The following is a 26,792-nucleotide window of genomic DNA, read 5'->3' as shown; positions in this document are numbered from 1 at the left end:
TTTGAAAAGAAACTGTGAGTGCCGTCAAATTTACGAAGGCTTGAATAATATTGTTCTTTAAGTATTGTCCTTTTTCTTTCTTGATAAGCAGTCACTCAGGGAGATTAAGTCAAATGTATCCATAGTTTGATCTTGTTTCAGGTTTTTAATATGTCAGACAAAGGGTCAAAATTCACTAGTTGTATGTTATGTTCCGAAAAACAGTTATTGGGAAAAGCTGGTCAGAGTTTATCAGCTGTCTGAGTACTGCACTCTTAGACTAAAAACTTACACTGTTCACTGAAAGAAGCATGTCTGGGCATTTTATTCATGTAGTTTTTAATAAAATACTTAACAAAAAGAAAATAAGGTAGTACTGCCATTGGTAGCAGATAACATTTGTTATCTGTTAGTCCCTCACCGAAATGAGCACTGCAGGCAAAACAACTCGGTCTCAGTTTGTACGATGTGGTTCTGTAATCCTCACACATTCAGAGAGAAACTAGCAACATGCCATACACTTTGAAACATTCTGCAGGTGGGACTAATAACCCCTGAGATAGAGTTAATTAATAATTTAGTGTTAAAACCTGGACAATAACATCAGAGACAACTGTAAAGCTTACCTCTTCTAGTTCTCATGAGGTGCTGTTTTCCAGCCCATCAGAATCCTGTTATAATACAGACCTAACAGAGAGATCCTGATGAGCAGGAACCAGGCAATTTACTTAGTAAGAAGGTTCAGATTTTTCAGGATTTCGATGCACAAAGCATGTTTTAATGAGAAGTACTATGACAATGGTTATGGCTTTTTAAACTAGAAACCTTTCTTCTACTTTTGCCTTATGAATTGGTAAGCTTGAATACTGCGGCAAAGTGAAGGGGCTCCTTAATGACCCAGGAGAGCAGCTGGGTCTGGTCTGTTGGAAAAAAACACAAAGTGCTGCCTTCTTGCTGAAGGACATAGAGAGGAGTCCAGCTGAGATAAAGTGTGCTAAGGACAGCAACATGCTGGAGATAGAGAGGCTACCAGAAGACACGAGAGTCCTGAGGGCTTTCTTTAACCAGCCGGCAGACCTGAAGAAGGAAAAAGTTTGTTCCAAAGAAGGGGTCCCAGTTTCTTTGCTTAATTACATGGGACTGACCCTGTTGTCTTAGCACACCTAACACAAGCCAGCTTGAGACAACAGTTACCCACAGCAATTGTAGTATTTGCTTGCCTGACCTAGAACACAGAAACAATGAAACTCTCTTGCTCTCATTCCTGACCAAACCAAAAACAACCTTCCTGGCCCCAAACCCAAAACCTATAAAGTCTGATCACCCTCAGATTAAAGAAGCATTAGACAAAAATGTGGACTATTTTCTTGTAATGAGTTGTCAAACTACACTATACTTTTTTATAATACTTGTGGACACGGGTATGGCAGTGAAAGGCTTCACAAAGATATTCTCTGGGTGCTACTATGGGTGCAAGAAGGTCAGTCAAAGCCTGAGGTGGCTTTGAGGAGATCGTGACAGTCTTCCTGAGACAGTGAGCCCTGAATAGAAGGTAGATGCCAGTCTTCCTTCAGCGGCTGATCCTGGGCAGAAAGGTAGAGCTGTTCCCAAACCTTGACTTCTTAGGGCTTACAAGTTTTGTTGGTTGGTTTCTTTTTTTTTCTTCTTTATTCTTTGGAAGGTGTCCAGATCTGCAGAGGTTTGTTAGCTGAATTTCATTGTCACTGGCCCAGGTGAGTTAGAAAATACCCTGCTGCAACTGACAGCTTTGTAAATAGGTAACATTTTGCAAAACATATATGTTGACATCTCTAAACGTTCTTAATTTTTTATTCCCAGGAAAAGCAACTTTGGATACAGAAGCCAACTGTGGAGCAAGTCAGCATTGTTTTAAGAGGTGAGAAGATACTCCCCACACTATGTTTATGGGGAAGATTTCTGTAGAAGTGGTCTAAGGATTAATTCCTAGCTTTTCTCCCTCTGCTTCTGTTCATTCAATACTCATCCATCAAGAAAGGTAGAAAAGTTTGAGCTATTGATGATTCTTGATTCTAAGAACTATATAACTACCTAAGGTATTTAGTTTTGCTCCTCAGTGACAATTTTTTTTTTAATTACCTGCTAAACTTGGGGGGAGGGGGGGAGGGCATAAGAAGGAGGTTCAGTATAATTTTTTTATAGTAATAAACCAAGTTCTGTTGTGTAAGCATTAGCTGGAGTAAAACAGGTAGCTAAGTATTTCCCTTTGTATCCAAGTATCCTTAGCACCAAGCTTAACATTGTCTTTCACAAGCTTGCACCACCATGGTTCTGTTTGTACAAAGCACTTAAATAAAGTCAAGTGCAGAATACAGAAGAGACTTCTAAAGCAGCTGTTGAAGATAATAAATTGATTAAATTTGATTTAATAAAATTGTAGCTTCCTGCTCCATTTGCTGTAACACTCAGCTCCTTGGGTCACTCCTACGAAGGCACCTTCTGTTGTGCCAAGACAAAATCGCCCAGACACCACGTGTGCAATTATCTGTTGTTAATACATACAGTAATAGGCCAGGACTAACACACTTGGGTGGAGGTTTTATGGTCACTCTCTGGTATTTTCCTGTAAAAGGTCTGTGCTGGCCAAATACCTTCCAGTCAGACGTGAAAGAGTAAAACTCCACAGCATCTTGGGATGGAACGATCCAGAGTTTTCCTGAGCAGCCATTTCCTCCTCTCTGTTTTTTCCCTCAGGTTTTTTATTTTGTCACACTGCTGCCTCTTTCTGAATCTTTGATCTTGCTTCTTTCTTGGAAACTGTTACTAAAGTTTCAGCTTGCCCCTTTTGTTTCTGTGTTCTCTCTTTACTTATACTTTCTTCTCTTCCGTCCATGCCTTAGTTTGATCTCTCTTGCCTTCAGACTAAGGTGAGAGCCCAGCTATGGTTTTGTCATTAAGTTATTTCATTAAAACTGGCCCCAGTCACATATTTTCCCTGCCTTCCATTTCATATTTAAGAAAAAAGGCATTAGAAGTACTACTGATACTCATTATGGATATACAAACAGTGCTTGAAACTAAACGAAAACTTCTGATTTCCTAAATTATGTTTGGCAACTGTGACATCGGTGGACTTTTGGTTATGACTTTTACATCGCAACTGAAAATTCAGTTAAAATTTAGCACTAATAGGCTGCATAGAGCTAATAGATTGCTTCATGTTTTTGTCATCAGACCCAATTCATTTCTTATCTCAAAGCTATCTGGATTCAACAGCCTTAGGTGATTTAGCAAATGAAGTTTTTCAGTGCCCTGTGTAAAAGTGGTCACTCGGTTCTCCAGGTATAGTGTTACTGGGTCATGGAAGCATGTGCATGGTAGTTTTCAGTTGTGAAATGCATTGGTTCAATACCTTTAAATTTTATCTCTCTTGGGTTGTTGGGGTTTTTTTTGTGGTAAAGTGTGGGAATGCTACAGTCAAAAAAAGAATTTGAGAAGGTTTGCCAGGAAAAAGGAAAAAACTTCCCCTCGCAATTAGTGTGTTTTTGCCAAAGACTAATCCTTATAAGTAAAGGAAGAAAAATATCTCAAAACATTTGCTAATTTGAATTTTGCTAGTTTGACTTTTGATTGCCTGTATTTTAGTATTAAAAAGCAAAAAGTTGTTAGACAGATCCTAGAACCCTGAGCTCATTTCAAAGAAGGGATAGCTAATTTCAATGCTGTCTTCTCAGACCATAAATTTCACAGATTATGAGTGTGAATAGCTGGAAGCAATGTTCTCTTTTCTTGGTTTTAAATTCCACTGCTGTTCATTTCATGGTGTCATTCTTGCACTTCTGAAAAGAAAAAAGGAAGACTGGCTGTCACAGGAAAACTCTGTAATGCCTCACAAAGGAAACCTACCTACTTCTCCTGTTCTTAGGATAAGTAATTTGGGGGCTTTAAACTCATTTTTGGCATGTTCTTCTCTTCCATTTACACTTCTATGAGTACCTTTGTGGCTGCCTCCCTTAAAATGTGATTTTTCTGATGATAGCATAAAAGCTTTTCAAAACACAGCACAATCCATTTGACTACTAGTTATCTGTTTGTTGTCTAATTTAATGTTCACAGCATGAGAAATAGGACCCTAGTATGAACCATCTTTCTTAGTATGGTGGTGGGAGGGAGTTTATTTTCCCTGCTGTGCACAAGGAAGCAGAGGAAAATTTCTGGGTTAATTCCAGCAACTTTGTGGAACTGTTTACTCATCTGTCTCCACCTTCTCCTGAATATCATTTAAGAGCATCCCAAAAATTCTCTTACCTTAAGAAAGAGATGTTTTCAACTTTTTCCATTATACTTACATGTTTCTTCAGTCTGAAAGTCTGATAAATCCTAATGCTAAGGAGAGAGGCTTGGCAGCATGGTCATGTTTTGCAGGGTGTTCATGAACAAGGAGAGGTTCTTTTATTTTTTATTAAACAAAAAAAAATGTGATTCATCAACAAATTTTCCCAAATTTCTCTTTCCTTTGCTCTATTCACTGAACTTTTCCTCCCAGGACACACTAATGTCTGCGTCATCTTAATCTACACTATGATCTGGTTTGACACCTCAGCAAGTCCGAACAACAAAACATGACGATGTGACCAGATAAAATTCTGTTTGTCTTTGTGCTCTACCATAAAACGTCTATCAGTTTCCGTGGTAAAGCTTTCATTTTCTTACTAAGGTAATCGGGACTTTATGATGAGAAATGGATGTTATGTTGCAGGTTTATATATTCAGAAATATCTGTGGTTTGGTGCTTTGTCTTCATTTGCTATTTCATTCCTTTTTTTCCTTCAGAGCACACACATGAATAAATACTTTTCTAATCTAGCAGTTTACTACGCTTGAGTTTCTCAGCTTGTTTCTTATCGTCTGCCTGTAGAAAGATGAATCTTTGTGAACCTCTGGCTTCCTGCTAGGAGTTGTTTACAACTAACATCTTTAGTCATCTTTTTCTTTTGATGTGTTTTGGAAGGGGACTGTATTCATATTTTTAAGACCACTTTCCTTTCCTCCACAGTTTCTCAGGGGATTATTTATCTTCCTCTTTCACCCTCTCCTCTACAGGACCATTTTAAATATTTCTTTCATGACAATTCTTTACCCAAGCTTTTTTCAAAATATAAGAACATTACTTTTAAGTACTCTCCAAATTGCTATTCAAAACCTGAAAAATTTAGTATGTCTTCTTTTTGATAATTTTCTGATTGTTTTTCCTCATTTTATTCTCTTCTAGGGAGAAGTTGTGTTGGTTGTTTAAGTTTGAAAGAGTGCGTTTTACTGACCAGCTGCCATTTTTGTTCTTAGACCTTGGGAAGACTCAGTTGCTGTCTGCAAATACAGAAGCCTTGGTCCAGTTGTAGTCAGATCTCTGAGATCTGGCTTTTGAACCATTACGTGCTGGCTACCATCAGGTGCAGGCTTACGGAAGAATGTATCAGAGATGTAGCTCGGGACGAAGTTTGTATTTAGTATCTAGGCATTAATCATCAGCTGTTCTTTATGGCTGGTAGTCACTTCATACCATGATTGTAGAAACCCCACATTTTATTTCATCTTTGTACTTCTCTTTCTATTCTGTTTGGTGTATTTCATAGTCTGAACAGTAGGGCATGCTAAATTGTTAAGTCTCTTATGCTTGTTCTTTCTTTCCTTTTAGTCTTATACAAACATCTGACTTTCTCGCCTTTTAAATCTGAATGGTAGTTCTGTGGCAACTGAGCTAATCAGGGCAGAAGTTAACAGCTTTGGTTCATTAATTGGAACAGAAAACTTGTGCAAACCACTTGCAATGAACTCTGCAGTCACATTCCCCTAGCCAGATCTCTAAAAACTCCTGTAATAATAATAATGATACCTTCAGCTGATGTTCTCAGTTATTTGCGGGAAGAGAAAAAAATTCTGAAGTAACGCAAAGCAGAAGAATGGGATGCCATAACAAACCCATTTGCCTAAACGCCCTTAATATCCACCAGTAACATATTTAATGATCTGAAAAATCATTGTTAGTGATGGTCCCTGTAAATCTTAGAGGATTATTTGTGCTGTTCAGCTTGAAGGTGTTAGATTAAGCTGCCAAACCAGGTGGGATTCTGGAGAGAACACAGTATGGATTCCTCCAGAAAACAGTTCTGCCAGAAATTGATGGGACTGATCCCTGTTTTCCTGATAACAAAAGCAGCTCAGGTTAATTAACCTTATATTTTGCCTAAAACAGATATCTAAAACTAAGGGAATATTCCTCGTTTTGTCTTCATTTCCTCCTCTTTCCCCTTCTCCATCACTATAGGCTTGATTCATAATATGCCAAACTTGTGGATCATATACACTGGTTTGGTAATTCAAGCACAGCTGGAAGCTTTTAGTGGTTATTTTTGGGCCATCTGGAACATGAACTTTAATCTTCACAGGCTGTAGATTAAAAGGGCTGGTGGACTCATTTTCCAAAGTTTAATTTGACAGAAGAGTGGTTTTATCTGTTACATCAATTAAAGAAGAGTCTATTTGTTATCAGTCAACAATATTGTTTATGCTAAGTACTATAACTGTTGAATGCATTATGTTGCCCATACGGTAGCCATTCTGTCATTGTCTCTTTCTTCAAATACACCTCGTATTTATTGGAGAACCTATTGCTTCTGCTCAGAGCACGCTCATCGGGAATATAACTCCGAAACATAAGCAGGAACTCATCCCACAGAGCTCTGATGAATGTGGAAGTTTAATTTAGCAGAACAGAAAACAAAATGGGGATGATGCTATCCTAGCAGAATTGCTCAAAATTTTTTCTTTTTAAATTTAATTAAAAAGGGGGCGTTGTTCCTGCTATTCTAAAAAAATAAAAACATTGTTCCCAGTACATGTTCACTTATCATGGCAAATTCACTGTTTTCCGGAGAGCAAACAGCTGATTTGTGTTACTATGCACCTCAAAATAATAATTTGAAAGAGATGGGCTGTTCTTTAATGTCTTTTGTGGTAGGGGGAATATTGTTTTTAAGGTATATTTACGTTTTGGTTGTTAGACGCTTTCCACAAACATATTGTAAAGGTTTATTTTGTTGTCAGACCTTTAGAAATGCTGAAGTATGGGAGCTGAACTGAGCTTCCCAGTATTACAAAATTAGTGAAAAGTAGTGTTGGGAACAGTACACATACTTTTTCTCACACTTCTGAGCTTCTCCTGAGCATTAACAATGACTATTGATGACAGCAGCTATGAAGGCTCCATAGGTGAGCCACCATATACATTTTGTGATCAAAATCTGCCTTAAAATCAAACGCCGGTTTTACTTTAGAATTCTTAGTTCAGAGCATTGGCTTCTCTCTACAAAACCGCAATGGGGAAGGGAGTTGCAGACCGTATTCTCACTATATCTACTTTCTTCTTTGCGTCCATATGTTTCCTCCATATCATTTTTCTCAAGTGCATAGTTATTCTTTTTTATATTATTTTCTTAGCCCCCTAAAAACTTAAGTTTTGTCCCTACTCTTTTTTTTTCTCTTTGGGTCTTTTACACACATGGGTGAATCGTATGGTTGTACCCTTTGCAAAATTTATTTTAAGTTGCTTTTTCACATTGCTGAGAAATAAACATGAGCTCTAGGGACACATGTATGTGAAAAGGAAGAAAAATCTTGTTAAGGTTTTGCTATATTTTTTCCCTTTCTGTTGTGGTATCAGAACTTGCTCTGTATTGCCTATTCCTAAATATCATGAGATATTCAGCCAAGAACAAAATTCTCACCCACAGTACTGCTCTCCCAATTTCTTTCTGTGAAGTTGGTGCTGGGGAAGAAGGGCACGGTTATATGAATCCTCCCTTCTTCTTGAACGATTTGGTTTTTAACAGGTCTTATGAGCTGTGCAGCATGCTTCAGCTCTGTCTGCATTCAGGATAATATGCGAATACTTGAAGAAAAACAGAATTTGCAGCAGTGAGCCTTGCACAGTGATATGGGTAAGGTAGTGGTTCTCAGGAATATCTCACCCTTTTGATTTAACTCCTGCGTTTTCCTAAAGGTGAGCAGCAGTAGGAAACTTCCATCAGGTTTCCGTGTGGCCACGCACTGTGGTTTGTAACCACAATATCTCACAGAAAATTGTTAGTTACGTGTACTCAAAAGATCTAAATGTTCAAAGTATTAAGTTCCTGACAAATGAAAATGAAATGGTAATTGTGATGTTAACTTGATAGCAATTTCTGAACATTTTTTGTTCAGGAAAATTGTACCAAAGCACTTTGAGACAATGAAGGCTGCGTCACTCTAACGTTTGTATCAGGTTATGTTGCTGAATCTCCATCTGGAAACTTATTTTTAGGCAGGCTTCCTGGCCTTGACTCTCAAAGTTATTTAGGCAATGAGGTACAAAGACTTGCATGTGCACCTCCTGTCAAAGTGGGGAGCCGAGAGCCCTGTCTGGGGTCAGATGTGCTATAAATGGGCAAAATTTTCCAGAGGGCTCTGCCACTTTACCTTACGCGTGAACTGTTTTGTTGTCTTTGGCAGTCTTTCAGAGACAAATATACTGGATTTTGAATATGCCAGGCCATTTGCACCATCTGCAGCACAAGATTTTGTTGAGCGGAAGGAGGATGGACGCTTGGATAATTGGTCAGTCTTTCATTTGGAGTGGGAAGAGTTACTGAGGCAGAAAACTCTGGAAATTAAGATCTTGGCATTTATGTAAACAGAAACAATCACAACTGGTGCTGTGTCCTGAGCCTCAGCAACTCTTCTTTAAATGCAGGTACAAGGTGTAGAGTTTATAGACAATTCCTACTGAATAGTGATCATGTTTGTCTAGACACTGCAAGTATCAGTGCAAGGGGACCTGCCACACTGAGACAAGAAACAAATATATGAATAAAGTATATGCTGTATTGTCTTATCTCAGCTGCCTGGTATTGGAATGAGTGGCTCACCTTTGCATCTTTGCAGACTGAAGGAAGTAATGTATATACATGTTTACAAAAATTAATCTCGCAACTACTCAATCTTAAAGTGTTCATTGTTGGATCTTGACAAATGTAGTCCCTAGGGCTGACTGTGATGGTGGTGAAATGACTGACTGCAATGCTTATCATCATGGCACAATAACAAATGGGTCAGTCTGGCAGCCATGATATTCCTAAACCCTTGTCAGTAAGTGTAAAGTTCTAAGCAGTCCAAAAAAAAAAAAAAAGAATTAAAAAAAAAAAAAAAAAGAATACAAAAAAGGTCCCAACATAACAGTTTCATGGCAGTTGTATCCTCGTAGCCTGACTTTATACCCTAAACCTCTACCTCATAATGTAAAACATTGCTTCAGAGGTTCAGATGTGGTCCAGGCAATAAAAGGAGGCCTCAGCCAACTAGTGATATTGCTCAAAATAGTTTAGTGTTGACACAGAGGGTCTGAATGGATGCTACAGATTCAATTAAGGCCAAAAAATCTGGCCTTGCTCCCAGTAAGAAGCACCAGTGCTGTACAGTGCTAGTACACAGCTCATTTTACAGTTGCCATGTACCATGCACTTCATGGATTAGGTCAAAGCATAAACTGAATTAGGCCACAACCCACCCAAGTTATACTGTGTTATATTCACTGAACTCCGACGCTCACTGTGAAGAGGTTGTATTATTGGTGGCTTTTGTATTGGTCCTAAGCTATTTACAGAAACTTGCTGAACTGAACTTAAGTAGAAAGTTATCTTTCAGTGACAGATTTTTTTTTGTTTGTTTGTTTTTTATATTGTCCAAAACCTTTAGAAATACTTAATACTTTCTTGAATGATCCCATTACTATGTTACTAGCTATAAGCTGCCTGGAGAGGAGAATTACGACTTTTTCAAGGTACAAAGAAAAGCATTGAGGTCACTGAAGCATCCAGACTCATAAAATGTTTCCTTTTAGCATTTTTTTTTTTTTTGATGTCTATTGGAGACCAGCAAAGCAACAGCCATTGCATAATGTCTGCCACAGTCCAGCAGGCCAGTTATGCAGGGCCTGAGAAGACGGGTCTGCGGTCCAGGCTGACAGCATGAAGGTGAGGCCTCAGGGCTTGGCCGTGCATCACGCAGACCTGTAAGTCCATTAACAAGAACAGGAACAGCTTCCAGCGGTGGCTGTGGTGTCCTAGCAACAGAAAGTAAAATATATGCAATTGTGCAATGCTTTGACTTGTCACCTTCTTCAGTTTGCACAGATGTGATTGTGCATTTGTCTGATCGGGCTCAGCCAGCATGGGTTTATGAAAGGGAGGTCCTGCCTCACTAACCTGGTCTCCTTCTATGATATGGTGACCCGCTTAGTGGCTGAGGGGAAGGCTGTGTACGGTGTCTACTTGGACTTTAGTAAGGCCTTTGACGCTGTCTCCCACAGCATTCTCCTGGAGAAGCTGGCTGCTCACGGCTTGGACAAGTGCACTCTGCACTGGGTTAACAACTGGCTGGACGGCCAAGCCCAGAGAGTGGTGGTGAATGGAGTCAAATCCAGTTGGCAGCTGGTCATGAGTGGTGCTCCTCAGGGCTCAGTGTTGGGGCCGGTCCTGTTCAATATCTTCATTGATGATCTGGATGAGGGGATTGAGTGCACCCTCAGTAAGTTTGCAGATGACACCAAGCTGGGTGGAAGTGTCAATCTGCTGGAGGGCAGGAAGTCCCTACAGAGGGACCTGGACAGGCTGGATCATTGGGCCAGAGCCAGCGGTATGAGATTCAACAAGGCTAAGCGCCGGGTCCTGCACTTGGGTCACAACAACCCCATGCAACACTACAGGCTTGGGGAGGAGTGGCTGGAGAGCTGCCTGGAGGAAAAGGGCCTGGGGGTGTTGGTTGACAGCCGGCTGGACATGAGCCAGCGGTGTGCTCAGGTGGCCAAGAAGGCCAAAGGCACCCTGGCTTCTATCAGGAATAGTGTGGCCAGCAGGAGCAGGGAGGTGATTGTGCCCCTGTACTCAGCACTGGTGAGGCCGCACCTTGAGTACTGTGTTCAGTTTTGGGCCCCTCACTACAAGAAGGACATTGAGGTGCTGGAGCGTGTCCAAAGAAGGGCAAGAAGCTGGTGAAGGGTCTGGAGAACAAGTCTTATGAGGAGCAGCTGAGGGAGCTGGGGTTGTTTAGTCTGGAGAAGAGGAGGCTGAGGGGAGACCTTATCACTCTCTACAACTACCTGAAAGGAGGTTGTAGCAAGGTGGGGTTCAGTCTCTTCTCCCTAGTAACAAGTGATAGGATGGGAGGAAATGGCCTCAAGCTGCGCCAGGGGAAGTGTAGGTTGGATATTAGGAAAAACTTCTTCACCAAAAGGGTTGTCAGGCATTGGAACAGGCTGCCCAGGGAGGTGGTGAAGTCTCCATCCCTGGAGGTATTTAAAAGAAGGGTAGAGGTGGACCTTGAGGATATGGTTTAGTGGTGGACTGGGCAGTGATAGGTTAGCAGTTGGACTCGATGATCTTAAGGGTCTTTTCCAACCTTAACGATTCTATGATTCTATGATATACATATTTATCATTCATTTGTATATATATGTACAAACACATATACACACACACACATATATATATATATCAACAGAATGTATGAGTATCTTATATCATGACCAGAATAGAATTATTCAAGTTTTCATCCATGCTGTTATGGAGAAAAGTAACAGAGTTGAATTCAGAAAGAGGTAGAGTCATTGTTCAAATGAAGGATGCTTGTAAGATGGGAGTTTGCTGTATCACAGTGCTAGTCTAAGAACCTCTGTAGAACACCTTTTTATAGAATATTGCAAGATGACATTAAAGTGTTTAAAATATCCTCTAATGAATTCTGATTCTTTCTGTACTGAAACTGAAGTGCCTTTACAGATGGTTCTACCATATTCCATCCTATCCTACAGAAAGAAAAAAAAGCTGAAATTCAGCTGACTGGCTTCTTGCTAGTTTTCCAATCTGTCTATAGTTTTGAGCATTTAGTTTGTGGGAGAGATTGGCTAATTAAAGCATATCCTATTAGCTCAAATGTATAGCATTGCTACCTCCACTGTTGCATTCCTGGAAACAGATTTTTTGATTTTTGACTTTTGTAGAAGAGGATTTCAGAAGCAGCAGCATAAGAAGAATGTGAGCATTTGAATATGCCCATAAACTCTTATTTACCCATTGCAACATTTTTTCAAGTGTCCTATCAATTTGCTGTGTTTTTAGTTATACTTGCTTTCTGTCTTACGTTACTTTTCAGGGGTCCTTGTCTGAGGAGGTAAGGGCTTGAGAAAATGAGAGGGGGCACCCTGGCTTTGTGTTTACAGCACTAACATTTTACTTTACCTCTTTCTCATGATTCTAATAATTGTTGAAAAGCTGTCTTCTATGATTTTTAGCTCACAGACTTCAATAGTTCCTTTAGTAGGTGTTTCTCAAAAGACAGAGGTGAAAAGCCTGCCCTTATTATCTCCTAACAGCAATCATTCTATGGCCCAGACAAGAGCCGGTAGTGGGCTATATGCATTGCTTCCACCCTGCAAGGTTGCATAAGGTCTGATTAGCAAGCTATGGAGCCATATGGAAGAAGGTGAAAAAAATTTGTTCTGGAACATTTCTAATTTAGAGGGTAAGAATGCTTATCCTTGCAACTGGTAAAGTCCTTGTGAAAGTGTTAGCCAAATAGGGCTAACTGATCTAAGAAAGTGCAAAATGTTTGAACTGCCTTGACAATTTTTCCCACCAAGCCATTCCTACATTTTTCCTGCTTCATTTAGATACAGGATTTTAGCAGGGGAGAGAGGCGTTTATTTTCTCCTTGATGTCCTACTCTTTTTCTGCCCTCCCTTAGTCCCTTAAGTGTCTCTGGACTGTAAAGAGCAGTAATTTTGTTTCAGTACATTCCTCTAAGGATTTTTTTTAAATGGTATAACTTAATGGCCAGTTCAGTCATACAACTTCTGGGCATGTCATCGCTGGGCATCTCATCAACAGAAGTGAGTGGGAACACTGATGATGTGAGAAAGCTTCCCTATCCAAAGCAGAAGGAAACCAGGGTATTTATAAAGTTTCCACTGGGAGACGGAAGCTATACTAGAAGATGGCTGGGTTACTCACCTAGTATGCGGGGAATAGATTGCAGATAAGTACTGGGGCTTACCTCGTCCCAGGTGAGTACCCTGATGCTGAGTCATGAGGGTCTTCTTCCCCAGGCCTTCCAGACCTGAGCGACTTTCTCAAAACTTTCTTTAATTATTAATTGATTATTAATAAAATAAAATAAATTAAAATAAAATCTTTCCCTCCCACCACTTTTCATTTAAAGGGAATAAGGGTTGAGTATTTCCACTTGTCTCAGCATAGCAAATGCTTGGAGTATCACACAATTTGGAGGAGGCTGAACTCAGCCCTCAAGAGAACTAAAATCAAATCACTGACTGGGGTAGCATAGGCCAGTGGGTAGCACTGCATTTATTTTTGCCCTGCACAGGGCAGGAAGGAAAACCAGTAATCAATTCACCACAGTGCCGTACTTGGGCTGCTTGGTACAGCTCGGTACCCACTGGGGTAACAGCGCTGCTCTGGGGGCCTCCTGCACTATCTGCTCCCTCATGGGGCATCTCTAACATCTCGCCATGCTGCTCATTAGAGAGAGGCCCATAATTATTATTTGTATTAGTGAAAACACATGAGCCTGGACATCAGGGCAGAACTGAGAAAAACATACTGAAGTGCTTACAGACCTCCCAGTTCTCATAAATCTTTCCCTAGATCAAAATGACTCATTCCACTCTTTTGTAATATTCAAAGCAAGTAAAAATGAGTATTTATAGCACCACAGACCTGCTGCTAACACTTCTTTGCCCTGTCTCAAAATTTATGGTAACGTATTTTTCTAACTGCAGTAATTTGCCACCAGTCTTTACAAGAATGTTGAGTATAAAGCACATATTAAAAAAGGGGGGGATAAATCAATCTCTGATGATTACAAAGTATTAGGGTCACTGTATAAAAGCGTACATTAATATGTGATGCTTAAATTAGAAATCTGTAGCAAATTATGGAGGGAGGAAAAATGTCTGAATTCAAATGGCAGTGCAGATCAGGGCAGCTTCCTCCCTTGGAACACTTGGTCTAAAAAAGACCTTGTATTTCTGAGGATAGTTGCTATTTGCTAGCACGTGGTAACCATAATTACCCCTCGTGTTTGCCAGGAGAGAAGTGCTAAGGCAAACCCTTACTCAGTCTGTTAGGGCAAAGCAATGCTTTGCATTTTCCCTTGTGGAGCTACAGTATGGTAATTTCTGATGGGTGCCCATGGTGCCTTCCCAAACTTACCCCAGTCTCTTTCTGTTGCCCCCAGTAGCTGGTGGGGAAGAAGCGTGGCAGCTTGTTCCTCTGTGGTGGATGTGTGTGTTTAGCTCAGTGCCCTGAACGTGCATTTGCCGCCTCTGAACCAGTGGCTGAGCTTTCGGGAGTGGTCTGAGCTGTTGCTGCTGCAGATGGATTTGCTGCCATGTGTCACTTACTGTGGCCGTGACTATTTGCCCGGTGGCTTGGAGGAATTGCTATGCTGTCATCAATCTCCATGGCCTCCTCTGCTTGTCTGTGCCTGTCAATAGCACTCTGACTTTTTTTCTTTTACTGTAGGTCACGAGGACGTTTCGGTGTGGTATCGTACTCACCTCTTTGAATAGTTTATGACAATGCCTTAGTCATTTGCACCTCTTTCAGGGGTTTAATTCTCATGAAAAGGAATCAAAGAAAATGCCATGTGTATCATAAAAAATAGGCAAGGGGTGTAGTTAAAATATATAGCTGATTACAGGAAATCAAATAAACTTAAATATCATTTCCCTGATACTGTGAGGTGAATATTTTCCTCCCTTCTTCCCAAATTTTCCTTGCTAGTGATGTATTGTGATCTGACATTTAAGATTTTGGTTTACCCTACTTTTGGCAGGGAGGGGTTAGTCAAATTTTGTGGCGTCCTACACACAAAAACTGAAATTAGGCTTAGGAAAGGTGGGGGTGGGGTGCATATGTGCGCATATACACCCAACAGCATTCCAACTTTGCTGCTACCGTAATGGGAAAATGCAACTCTCTCATCTGTGTTTAATTGTCATCCTCTTCTGTAAACTGAAAAAATGAGTGCCTCAGAAATCGAGGCACTGAACTATTGTAGATAACAATTATGTAACGGTGAGCACTGCTTGGTCTGGGAAGCTTAGTTTCTTATTAATATATCCACACTTATATATATCGTTGTCTTTAATAGGATGTGGTTTAGAAAGGTATTTGTTTTAAGTTCATAGGCTTTGCTGTGGACTTGGTGAGCCAGCATCTGATTTGGATTTATTGAAGCAGATGTTAAGCAGAGAGAAGAGACTGACACATCTGTAGTGGTTCCATAGCTGTCTGAATTATTGCTAAAACCCCAGCACTGGCACATCTCTAATTTAATACACATTTCAGCAGTGACCGTGGTAATAAAATCTGAAAAGCCTCGTTCTCCTTTCATTAAAGTCAGAAGGGGGAAAAAAAAAAAGAAATCTGTATCAATATGAACACGGAGGTGTTCCTGACCAACATGAAAGTATCCTTTTATCTAATAAAAAAAAAAAGACTAATCTTGTTGTTTTGACAAGCTAGCTCTTGCCGGCTACGTTCTTTTTAAGCAAATGTGATGCTATGACAAAATTCTTCATGCACTCGAATGGTTAATTGCAAAGCTGTCTTTCCAAAGGACTGCGCTTCATTTAGAAGCTGTACATCTGAACTCACAAGAAAGAGACAAAAGATGAAAATGGTTCAGGTCTGAAATTTAGGAAAATAATAAAAACAGGATAAAAAGCATGAGTTCCAGGCTGAGAAGCCTATCTGGGTTTCAAAGACACATAGGGCTACCCTGCACTTCAGTGAGCCAAGAATAGGTATCCTGGCTGTCATCTGGCTGGTTGGGGGCAGGCAGCTGGGGACTGGAGTGAGTAGATAGTATCAGGTGATGATGCATGGAAAAGTCCCCCACCATGGACTCTGCCTCAGGCAGGGGCCAGTTCTGCTCAACGTCTTAATCTCTGAGATTGGGTTGCCTTTCCCGAAGGTGCATTGCAGGAATAAAAAGGGCTAATGACACCTCACAGCACTATGCTTTTTTTAACAGGTGTCTCAGACCGTTTCAGCTGCTTGAGAGACAAGCGCTTTCGTTTAGCTTACAGGTACCTCCTGAAACAAAGCACATGTTTTGGGTTGAGCTGACATTAACTGAAGACAGGCTTGAGATCAGGGGAAGTTAGGGGTTCTTTGTAAGTCTGCAGAAGCTAAAAGTGTCTTCTGAGCTGTACTAAGAAAAGTTACTTTTCTTCCTAGTGAAGACAATACCACTATGCTTATAGTAGAACAGTTCAGTACGGGGTCAAACATCCGCTCGATAGAGCAGCCCACCACCAGGAGTATGTCTAATTAATCCTGCTGTGCTCTGAAAGGGCATAAATCCTATCAAAGTTTTTGGGCAGTCTTTCACTTGGTTCAACAATTATGTGGTGCTAACTTACTGTAGCAAGAGCTGATAAAAGAGTCAGGTTGAAAACAAATAGTTTTTTCAGGACTTATATATTTGTGAATTTGCTACTTTGGTATCTGATTTTAGGATTAGCCCAGCTTCAGGTTATTCTGCAGGATGGGATGTCGGAATTTTGCTGAGGCCTAATTACACGTGTAGAGTAATGATGATACAGTTATCCATTTATAAATGTCTTAATTGATCACTTGGCACATAATGACGCTTAGATTTAATGCTTTGTAGTATGACAAAACATAGGTATATACACCTCAAGAAGGTTAAGTTAATTACTTTGGGAAACAAAAGTAAATTGACTTTGGGGGTAGTTAAATTCTTGTCTACAGCAGTAAATTATTTTAGTTACTCTACATAGAACGTAAGTATAGTTTATCTGCTTTTCATTGGGAAATGGCATTGAATAAGCACAGTAAAATCTTCTAACAAGACCTTTTTCCATTAACAACAAAAATAATCCATTGAAACTCGTTATGTTTAAAATGATTTGCCATAGTGGGAACACGTGAACAAGTCAGAATTAAAAATAGGCACAGCTATCCAAGCAAAATATGATAGCACGGCCAGAGAGGCATTCATGGTTATTTCTTTTCTCTTAAACACATCTCTAAAGGAAGCACTTCATCAAAAAATTGGGGGATTTTTTAATCGGCTTGTCAGTGATAAACTGACAAAATGATTAATTGTGTACCACATTCATCTGGGACACTAAGGAAACATGTTGCCTTGAAAACAGTTGTCTGTAATGCCTTTTAAAACTTCTAAGTAATCCTGCCAATTTAGAGACCCAAACAGTTAAAAGCTGTCTTTTTTCCAAGGAAGATAAAAGGAAGGAAACGTCTATGATGACTTACGTCCACTAAACCTAATTAAAAAAAAAAAAACAAGCAACAAACCACAGCACACTCTGTGATGTTCTGCTCTAACGCAGGAGAGGATGAAGTCTCTCTCCAAATTTCTTTGACCCCTTCTGGAGGGAGAAGGTGTACATGTTGATGTTTTGATGACTCACCTCCTGTAGATAGGCTATATTCTCATCATATCATCTCTCATTAGCTAGAAGAGTTGGAAAATGCTAACGCTTTTGATATATGACTGTCCAGTTTGGCTGCAAAGAGAAATTTTAGGTCTGATTTTTCCATGTAGCTTGAACCTAACTTGCACAACTGTTTAACTTAAAAAAGGGATGTTTTCGTTCCAGAAGGAATACTCCTTGTATGTAAATGGATAGCTTATGGGTAGCTTGTCAGAAAGCACTTTAATAGAAGACTATAACTGGGTCTATGGATCCAGAGAAGGATTGGTCATCACTGGAAATAGGAAGTATTTTATGTGAATATCTGTTTTCCCTTCCTTGCTTATTTGCATTCTCTCCCTAAGCTGTTTTGTTTTGGTCAAAGGTCCAAGAATTTTCAGTGCTCAAAAGGAAGATTGGAAGTGTGTAGTTCTGAAGTTTTATAACAAGTATGCCATCAAGTTATCTTTTTAAATTTGCCTTCTTCAGAAGCTAGCCTTATTAAATTTTTATAAGAACTTGTAATGAAAAATAATCTTTCTAGTAATCAGACTTACAAAGGGAAACTAAAATATGGCTGAAGAATAATGTGAAAGTTAAAATTCAGAACAAGGTAAAATCTAACTTAAGGCAGTTTTGTAATTTGGAGATCTTGAAGTATGCATTTTGAAATTTGGCATTGTCAAAGTGTCTTCTGACAAGTTAAGCTTACCCTATCAAGAAATAAAATAAAACAAAAAAACAAAAGAAAAATCCTGCTAAAACTTACTTGACAGAACTTTGTGCGAGTGTGCTCTTTCTGCTACTGAAGATTTTTGTTAAGGGTTTGAGGTTTTTACACCCATGAAAATAATGGATATAGAATAAATTTTCAATATAGGAAAGACAAAATTCTTGACGTTCCTGGTGTCTTGCCATTCCAGTAGAAAATTCTTTCATCTTCGGGGGCCTACCATTATTGTGGGAAGGGGTTCTCCCTGTATTCTTGAAATTCAAATTATGTGTAAATAATTTGGAAGGGTTTTATGGGAAAGGAGGTTAACTTCTTTAAAAACTTTGCATCATACAGGCCTCTATTTTGTGCTAAAGCTGTCAAAATTTTAAATGTATGTGGGTTTTGCCTTTTTCTACACATGGAACTGTGGCTTTTCAGGGGAGTCTGGCTTTGTCATATTTTCAAATTTAAAAAGCAAAGCTGACACAAATGACAAACACATGGTAGGACAAAAATAATAAAAATATTGCTAAGACAACACAGGTTTTTCATGGCAGAAAAGTAAAATTTTAGTATGCTATAATAACATTTATTTTGTGATAATATTTTTATGTGCATGTTGTGAGATGAATTTAGTTATCTTTGCAGGGAGGAGCAGAACTGTGAGCACAAAGTTGTCAGTAACATTTGACTTGAATCTAGAAAGGCTTTTATGTCAGATTTACATTTCTGTAGAAATTTCTGCGTTCACCCCTTGCCATAATATCTGAGAGTATTCAAACATTAATGTATATAGCCTTAATAGCGTTATGAGGTAGGAAAATATTGTCATTTTGACTGAAGAAGGACAACTGGCAAATGGAAAAGTTTAAGTGCTTGATCTAAGAGCCTCATCAGATTAATGCTGCTCTTACCTATGAGGAATTGCTGGTCCAGATACAAATAATTATTAGATTGAGTAAAACTGTGTGCTTGACAGATCATCTCCTTGGATGAACCTTTTCACAAGGGCCTCTCTGTGTAGATGAAGTACTAGTATGGGATTGGAAGGAGCTGTGGTCAGCTGTGGACAGCCATGCATTAGCTAGATATAGTTCCAGGTGAGATAGTTGTCATTGGGTAATAATTCAGCCTTATTAGCCATTTTATAAATTTTGACTTATTGCTGTTGATATAGCAAGGTGTTAATGCAGCAAAATAGTTTATGACTTGGGACTTGGTGTCACATTAATGGCAAAAATGCAGTTATCTCCTTGTTGGCGTACAGACTAAGTTAATGGTTTTGCCTAGAAGCTTCCTTACTGACTGGCGGCTATAAGCAAGTTGCGTATCAGGAAAATGTGATATCCCTCACTCGAAATTTTCAAAGTAATGTCTGTATAGAGATGGTAGGCAACAAGTATCCTCAGAGGTGAAATCTGGTCTGTGGCATGAACTCCCTTAGGACTAATCTCATCCTAAACCTCCACTTCTTCTGATTTAGTGGCTTTCCTTCACCAACTCCTGTTCTCATAGAAATGAAGCAGCAAGGACCTTTTTTTATAACAAATCCTTACAGTTGTTCTTCCGGGAAAAGAAGAAAAAAGTGACAAAGTACATTGATAGGTGTAGTTTTGGTGTGTTGTTGATGGGTAGTAAAAGTCTCGTAAAGAATAGGATTTTTTTCCAGAGATTCCCTAACTGGCACCAGTCTGTCAGACTTGATGGTAAAGTGCTGTTTAATCCTTTCCTTTGACCCCCCACCCCCTTCCTCAAAGCATCTTCTTTTAAAGTTCAAACTCCCTGTTTTCCCAGCACAGTATTAAAAGCATTTTTATCTTCCAGTTATATGTATGTGGCTTAAAATGTCTGTCTGGTTAGCTGTCAAAAATGAGATCCTGTGTGTCACCTGCAGGTACCCCAGGAAATCCACTTGAGTAGTTAGAATAAAAAAATGAGGCCGGTACTCACAGGGACAGGACTATCTTCTTCCCCTTTTTGACACAATGTGTAGCTTTGTGTTCACTCTGGGCTGACACTGAGCTGTTAGAGATTCTTATTTTCTTCTTACCCCCTGTTTCATAATGAAAAGTGTTGGCTAGGAAGCCACAGTGAAAGGACTGCCAACCTGATGGAAAGATTTGAGCTTTCAAAAATACCCTCACACTAAATCAGGAGGAAGCCAAGACTTTCCAGTTGTGAGAAATCGGACGCAACTGTCTAGTGGAAAAAGCATCACCTGAGACTGGGAAGACGAAGAAGAGTTAAATCCTAACTCTGCATTGCTTAGAGTCAGAACCTGCATGGTGTCATCTGATTTATAAATGAATGCCCTTACTACAGGGCCACTGGCTATCTGAGGATAGCATGTAGTGCCTCATTCATTCCTACTTACAGTCTTGCTTTGTTTCAATGCAGAATTCTGTTCAGAAACACCATCAACCTTTTTTTAGACTTAGTTTCCTTCAAAAGATTCCAGTGAAAAGTTCATTTCAGTTATTGTTCAATTTCTGTAAAAGGAATGTCCTAGTACAAGATGTTTCTCTCAAGCAAGCTGGTTTTATTTTCATCTTGAAGGACTAGAATCCAGTGTGTGGCTTTTTCTTTTCCCTGGTTAGCTTGATGCACAATTTTTACTCAGCCCATTATTTGACTGATCTTGAACTGGCTACAGAATGATTTGCTCATACACAGATATGCATGGAGGCTGACTGGTCTGACTGTGATCAGGTACTGTAATACGTTACTTCAGCGATAGACTGGGACCACGGAGTTTCCCTTCTACGCTGAAAAATTAATTAATCAAGAGGACGGGGGCAGCCTAATCTTTTAATAATAGTCCTCTTAGGCTGTGTTACAGACAAACTCTATTAAGTAAGAGATGCTTCTGATGAGCCTGAGGCCTAATCCGAGTAGAGACCAAGGTCTGTTTTCTGTGCTGATCTTTGGGTGTCCCATGGCAGAGCAAGAAGCTTCATGTCTCCATGATGTGCTCGGGCTTCCTACTGGTAATATTATATCGAAATAGTAACTGCACTTCTGAATAGCATGCTTCCTTATGATTACAGTCTTGCTAGTTCTCCCTCTTTTTTTAATGTGTTTCTCTTGCCTATTTCTTACCTCTCTTTCAGGTCAGATCCACAGCTCAACCAGACTGGGTATAACTTCACTTAAACCAGGGTAAATGTGCTAATACACATTTCATAAAGATGTTGCCCAACATGATAAAGTCAAATACCAATAAAAGAATCTAAAATCAATTAATAAGCTCCTTCTCACAAGCAAATCATCTCCATATTTGCTGTACGTTCATAAATATTTGTACCTACACATGATATTTGTTTCTGTTTAAAGCACATTTAAAGTATACCTACCCGCAAATGTCAGACTACTACCTGGAATTGACATCCTGCTGTAAATCCTGGCCCACCTGTCACTCTGAGGAGGACTTACGACTCCAGGAGCACAGTAAGAACAGACAAAGTGTTCTAGCCTATGCACTGTCAACACGAGCGGGAGCAGCAGAGGACACGAGCAAGCAGGCAGCTCAGTCCCAGAGAGTCAATGCAGAGTGAGAAGCAGCAGGAGGACCGCCAGCAGCAGACTGACTTGAAAGCAGAATACAGATATGTTTGTACATGCCTTCCCTATTTCTGTCTCCTGCCCTCCCTTTCCCTGTTCGCCCATGCTGAAATTACCATAACCCACTTCAGAGCAGACAGTTACTTTCTTCAACTGGCTAGTCGTTTCAGAAGAGCTCCGTTGTATGAATATAAAGCAAAAGTTGTTAGAACTCTTTCTTCTTTCCACTTCCCTCTCCTGCTGCCTCCCAGCTCTTTTTCTAAAGCTTGGCATACAGTTAAGCCCTAAAATTATAACACCTTTTCCCTGGCCATGTCATGCTCCCTTTCTGAACACCTCTCATTTCAACTATGGTGCTGCACTCAGCAGGCAAATAAGTAGTTTTTATGAGACCTTTTTCTTTTAAAAGCCTAAATTGTCTCCCTCAGTTTATCAGGTCATCTCTTCAATAGAACTAGCCTTCATGACTCACAGATGTTCAGTTCTAAGAAGGAAATATATTGATAGTATAGAGCAACTATTCTGTTTTTCAAATATTTATTTATGGCAAGCATTGTAAGATCTTGTGCGCTACGTGCCCCTATCTGCTTACGGATGCAAATCTCTTCTCTTGCTGCTTCCCTAGTTGTTTGTATTTCATTAGCATCCAGAAGCCTCAGCAATAGCCCAGAATCCTTTAGTTATATGTACTGGGAACAAAAAGGTACCCCTCTGAGGAAATAAACACAAGCTTAGTGGAACTCTGAAAGCTTTATACTTGTTACCATTTTGCTTTTCCAGATGTGTATTAAAGAGGTTATGAATGTTAACTATTAGAATTACGTGTGGGAATTTCTCATCTTACGAGACTTTTAATCTAATTTTTATTAATTAATGTTAATGCTGGTAGAATGTGCTTGTTTAGATGATACAGACTAGATTCCTTTTTTCCCTTGACTAGCGACATTTCTGATGTAGCAGCTGCTGTACAGTTTGGAACAAAATGCATGCAGAAAGTTACAACATACTAGTTAGATTGTTTCAGTTCAAGCACTGCTGTACATAGGCTCTTTGCGGAAAAGAGGTTATTCTTATAGTTTAATAAAATTATACACACCTTACAATCACATGTATATGTACATACATTTTTGTATATATGTACGCATAAAAATAGCCTAAAAGCAAGAATGGTCACTGGAATTCTATTTATGAAGTAGAATAAGAGTCTACATATAAATCAACTTGACCTTAGAGGTGGCATCTGAAGTAGTCCGGCACCTTAGTAAATTAGGAGCAAGAGTGCAGAAAAATGTAAGGAAATCAGACATTACTGCCCTGAGATAAAAAAAACACTTTCTCTTTGGAGGCCAAGCACTGACCCTTAGAGCAGCATCAACAATTTTATAATGCATTCAGAAGCAGGTCTCTCAGTGGCACAGCATCACAAATAGCTGTGTACAATATGTTTGCCCTCCAGTAGAATAAATCAATGAGAGAATAAATAGTGTGGCGGGAAAAAAAAACAGACAGGCACATTTCCTTCTGTGATGCAAGCTCATCCTTTTCATAAATGAAGAGGGGGGGTTAGGGTAGGAGAAATAAGTGGAACATCCTGCTGCTGAACAAATGCCTTCATGTTTGTTATAAACAATCCTAAAGCAATCACAGAAAAGTCCATGTTTGGGGTTAATACTGCTGGAAAGAACACTTAGGATGGGCTGTTTGCTCTCTCCAGATGCATACTTAAGAGGGATTTTTATAAATGATACATTTTGTTTGTTTTTTAAGTCTAATGTAAAGAAGCTATATCAGTTTATCAAAAGAGGACTTACGTTTACAGTTAAAGCAAACCACACATACAAAAAACCAAAGGTCTCACAAAATGCAGGGTTAACTTGAGGACCTTATTGCTTTTTGCTAGAGGATAGGCTGAGGAAAACATCAGTTAAACTCAGTGTTTAATAAAAACGTAAGCATAGGACATTAAGTTGGCACATCTGTTTTGAAATTAAACTAGACACGCAGTCATCTATCTTTTTGCTTATCCTTTGTTGATTTCTAGACATCTCCATCTGAATTTCTAATCAGACTCATGTAGATGATGAATATGTAAAAGTCAGTTGTCTTGTAGCTGTGATAATGGCCTGAAGAATAACAGCATTCACTACACAGAAACAGTTAATAAGTCGTATTAGACTATCTGGAAGAAAAAAACCCACATCAGTTTTTGGTCTCATCAGACCAGAGGAAAAGCAGTATAAAACTAAAAACAGGTAAAGAATGCCTGCCTGTGTTTTGCTGGAAATATTTGCTTGTTGGATCTGCTGGAGAGTAGATCTGCTGGAGCCTGAAAGCATGCCTGTTTCTTCCAGCTGGTCCCATCAATGCGTACTATCTCTGGCTCACCATGTCTGTCTCCCTAACTATAAATATGTGACGGGTAAAGATATTTTCTCTGACATTTTATTAGTAATCACATAGCACTTGTATATTGTCCTCAAGACACTAGAAAAACTTGAATCCTCTCAACTGCCAGCACTGGCTGCATTTAAGATGGGAAAATGCAGACAGAAGGGGAAAAGTGTGCTGCCACAGGCTCAATGAATTGAATATCACTGGTTCTTGTTTCCAGTCAGTCCTTAGCTTCTTGCACATAGCCTGAGTCAGTAACAGTGAAGAACCAGTTTTCTAAAAATAGTCACGTAGCCAGAAATATCAATGAAAAAAATATGGTTGGACTAGATACTTGAGGAGTGTAAAAGAGTCTGTGTTACATCTATAGAAGAGATCTTGATCATCTTCCAGTGTGTGTATAAGAAATTTTGATTCCTAATAAAAGCAGTTCTCCACAAGTTTCCTTTATATAGTCAGCATCCCTCAAATCAGTTATGGTAACCTAAATCAGAAGAAGAAAAGCAAAAGTCTAGGTTTTGTGTTCAGCTAATTACAGCTCTTTTCTGCCCCCATTATTTCAAATTATTTAAGATATTTCTTATTTTAATGAAATATCGATTATAAATGGTGTTAACATTTGTCTGCTATACCTTGTCTGTCTACTAGTTACTGATTTCTATCAGAAGGATTTCCATTACTCTCTCAGCCTAGCATCAAATGCTTTTAAAACAAACTTTTTGTATTTAAAAATGTTTCCTAGTTTCTTCAGAAAACCAAATTTCTTGTTTAATACAAGCTTGAGGTGTATATTCACCAAGTTGTCATGCTTTGTCTTGATAAGACTATAAAGAGAAAGTCTCTGAATACTGCCTTTTTCTTTTCTTCTGTTTGTCCGACAAGGTGCAAATTACTATCTAATTATTTTAATTTTGGTGTAGCAGCTATAGAAGTGTCTGTTTATGGTTATTCACAGTATTGTTTAACCTTTGCATTAAAATGGCTAACGAGGAGCTTTAAATGGTTTTTGAGGACTAGCTGGAACAACATTTCATGCCGACTACTGTTCTGCCTCGTTAAGAAAACAAGAACAATGTTATGGAAACAGAGGATAATTCCTTCAGGTACACCTTTCTAGGCTTGTGTGTTAAAGTGTTAAGAGCTCACCTGGAAAAAATCCTGGGGAGTGACTCTTTTTCAGTACTTTCAGGCCAGGGGATGGTCTTAATTGGCCAACATTTTGCCAGTCACTGCTGCTCTTTCAAATCCCAGCTGGGGAAAGAATTCAGTGGGATTCTACTTCAGCAATGGCTTGCTTGTTCAGGCTAATAACAACATCAAACTAATCATAATCCGTGGTGATGAATTTTGAGGTACCTTTCTGTGGAGCATTGCCCAGTAACTGGAACTTTTGGTTAATGTTTTTCTTTGCACCTGATTCTGCTGCAGTCAAAACCACTGCAAGTTCATGAGCACGTTTCTATTGTTTGGGCAATTGAGTGTCCAAGGAGGAATGGGATCTAGTTTGTTCTCTCATCTAGTTTCTTATGCAGGACTAAGAAGTCTGAAAAGTAGTAACTCAACAAAGCTGCTCAAATATGTTGACCTGGCTGGGAACATGCTCAAGCAAATGATCTCTTAAGGAAGCAAGTAGGTTTTATTTTTACTGTAGTGAAAGATCCTGTCTAATCTAACAGGAGAAAGTGGGGATAAGTCACCAAGATGGGCTAGATGCTGTTTCTTTTTCTGCCAGTTACTTCTGCTTGACTGTCTTCATATGTCACTTGCTATCTGGGTATTTTTTAATTTTCATTAGAAAGTATTGTTTAAATACAAATGTTACTGGGGTTGATGTAGGTCTTTATACATGTCCTGAGCCATGAGGACTCTGGTAAAAGTCCTTTGAAATTGCCAAGCAGTGTTCAATGAATATGGTAAAGAGGCAAAGAAACTAAGGAATGGTTCTCATTTGGGAAACAAGGCTGGAGCAAGACGTTTCTCTCTCCAACATACAGAAATAATACTGTTGAGTAGAATATTCCTGACCAGCTCTGGCACCATATATTTCCTTAGACATCACAGTACAATACTAGTCTTGCCAGACAGTATATTCTACATGAATATAGGAAAGAAAATAATCCTACAGAAAAGTCAGAAACTAGTTTTCAGATGTATTTCAGTCATCTGAAACAGGTGACAATACAGAAGTGAACAATCTCAGTAACACAGGAAGGGTCCCTGGACCCCACAACCAGGTCAAGGCACAAATGTTAGCTGGGTATTTAATTTGTAACTATGCACTCCCCAAACATGTTATTAAACTTTCAGACAGCTGTTCAGTAAGCACAGCTGTTGATCATCTTCAAGTGAATTATATGTGTTTCTGTGGCTATTTGCTGTTTATCGCAAGTCGTGTGCTCTCAAGTCAAGTTATATGACCATTTATTTTAATCCTTTTCATCTTTAAAGAAATGGTACTGGATCAGAGCAAGCAGATAAAAGCATATCAGCAATCTTTCCTCTGTCATTTTTACAATCAAGTTTGATGAACTAGGAAAGCATTCAGGGTGGGATGAGGGAGACCATGCTAACCACTGCAAGTTTGACAAA

The 26,792-nt window shown here is 39.3% G+C and overlaps 1 long non-coding RNA gene across 1 annotated transcript in view; it reads left to right on the top strand.

The window, feature by feature from the left end:
* The first annotated feature begins 1,815 nt into the window (after positions 1–1,815).
* LOC135315747 (uncharacterized) overlaps positions 1,816–26,792 on the top strand; it is a 41,277-nt gene continuing 16,300 nt past the window's right edge. Inside the window, exons 1-2 of the long non-coding RNA XR_010375251.1 lie at positions 1,816–1,876; positions 21,585–21,698. This is a non-coding gene — a long non-coding RNA (uncharacterized LOC135315747). The remainder of the gene's footprint in view (positions 1,877–21,584; positions 21,699–26,792) is intronic.

This window comes from Phalacrocorax carbo, chromosome 1 (genome assembly GCF_963921805.1).
Source record: "Phalacrocorax carbo chromosome 1, bPhaCar2.1, whole genome shotgun sequence".
Classification (NCBI taxonomy): domain Eukaryota; kingdom Metazoa; phylum Chordata; class Aves; order Suliformes; family Phalacrocoracidae; genus Phalacrocorax; species Phalacrocorax carbo.
This window is presented reverse-complemented; position numbering and strand designations above follow the sequence as displayed.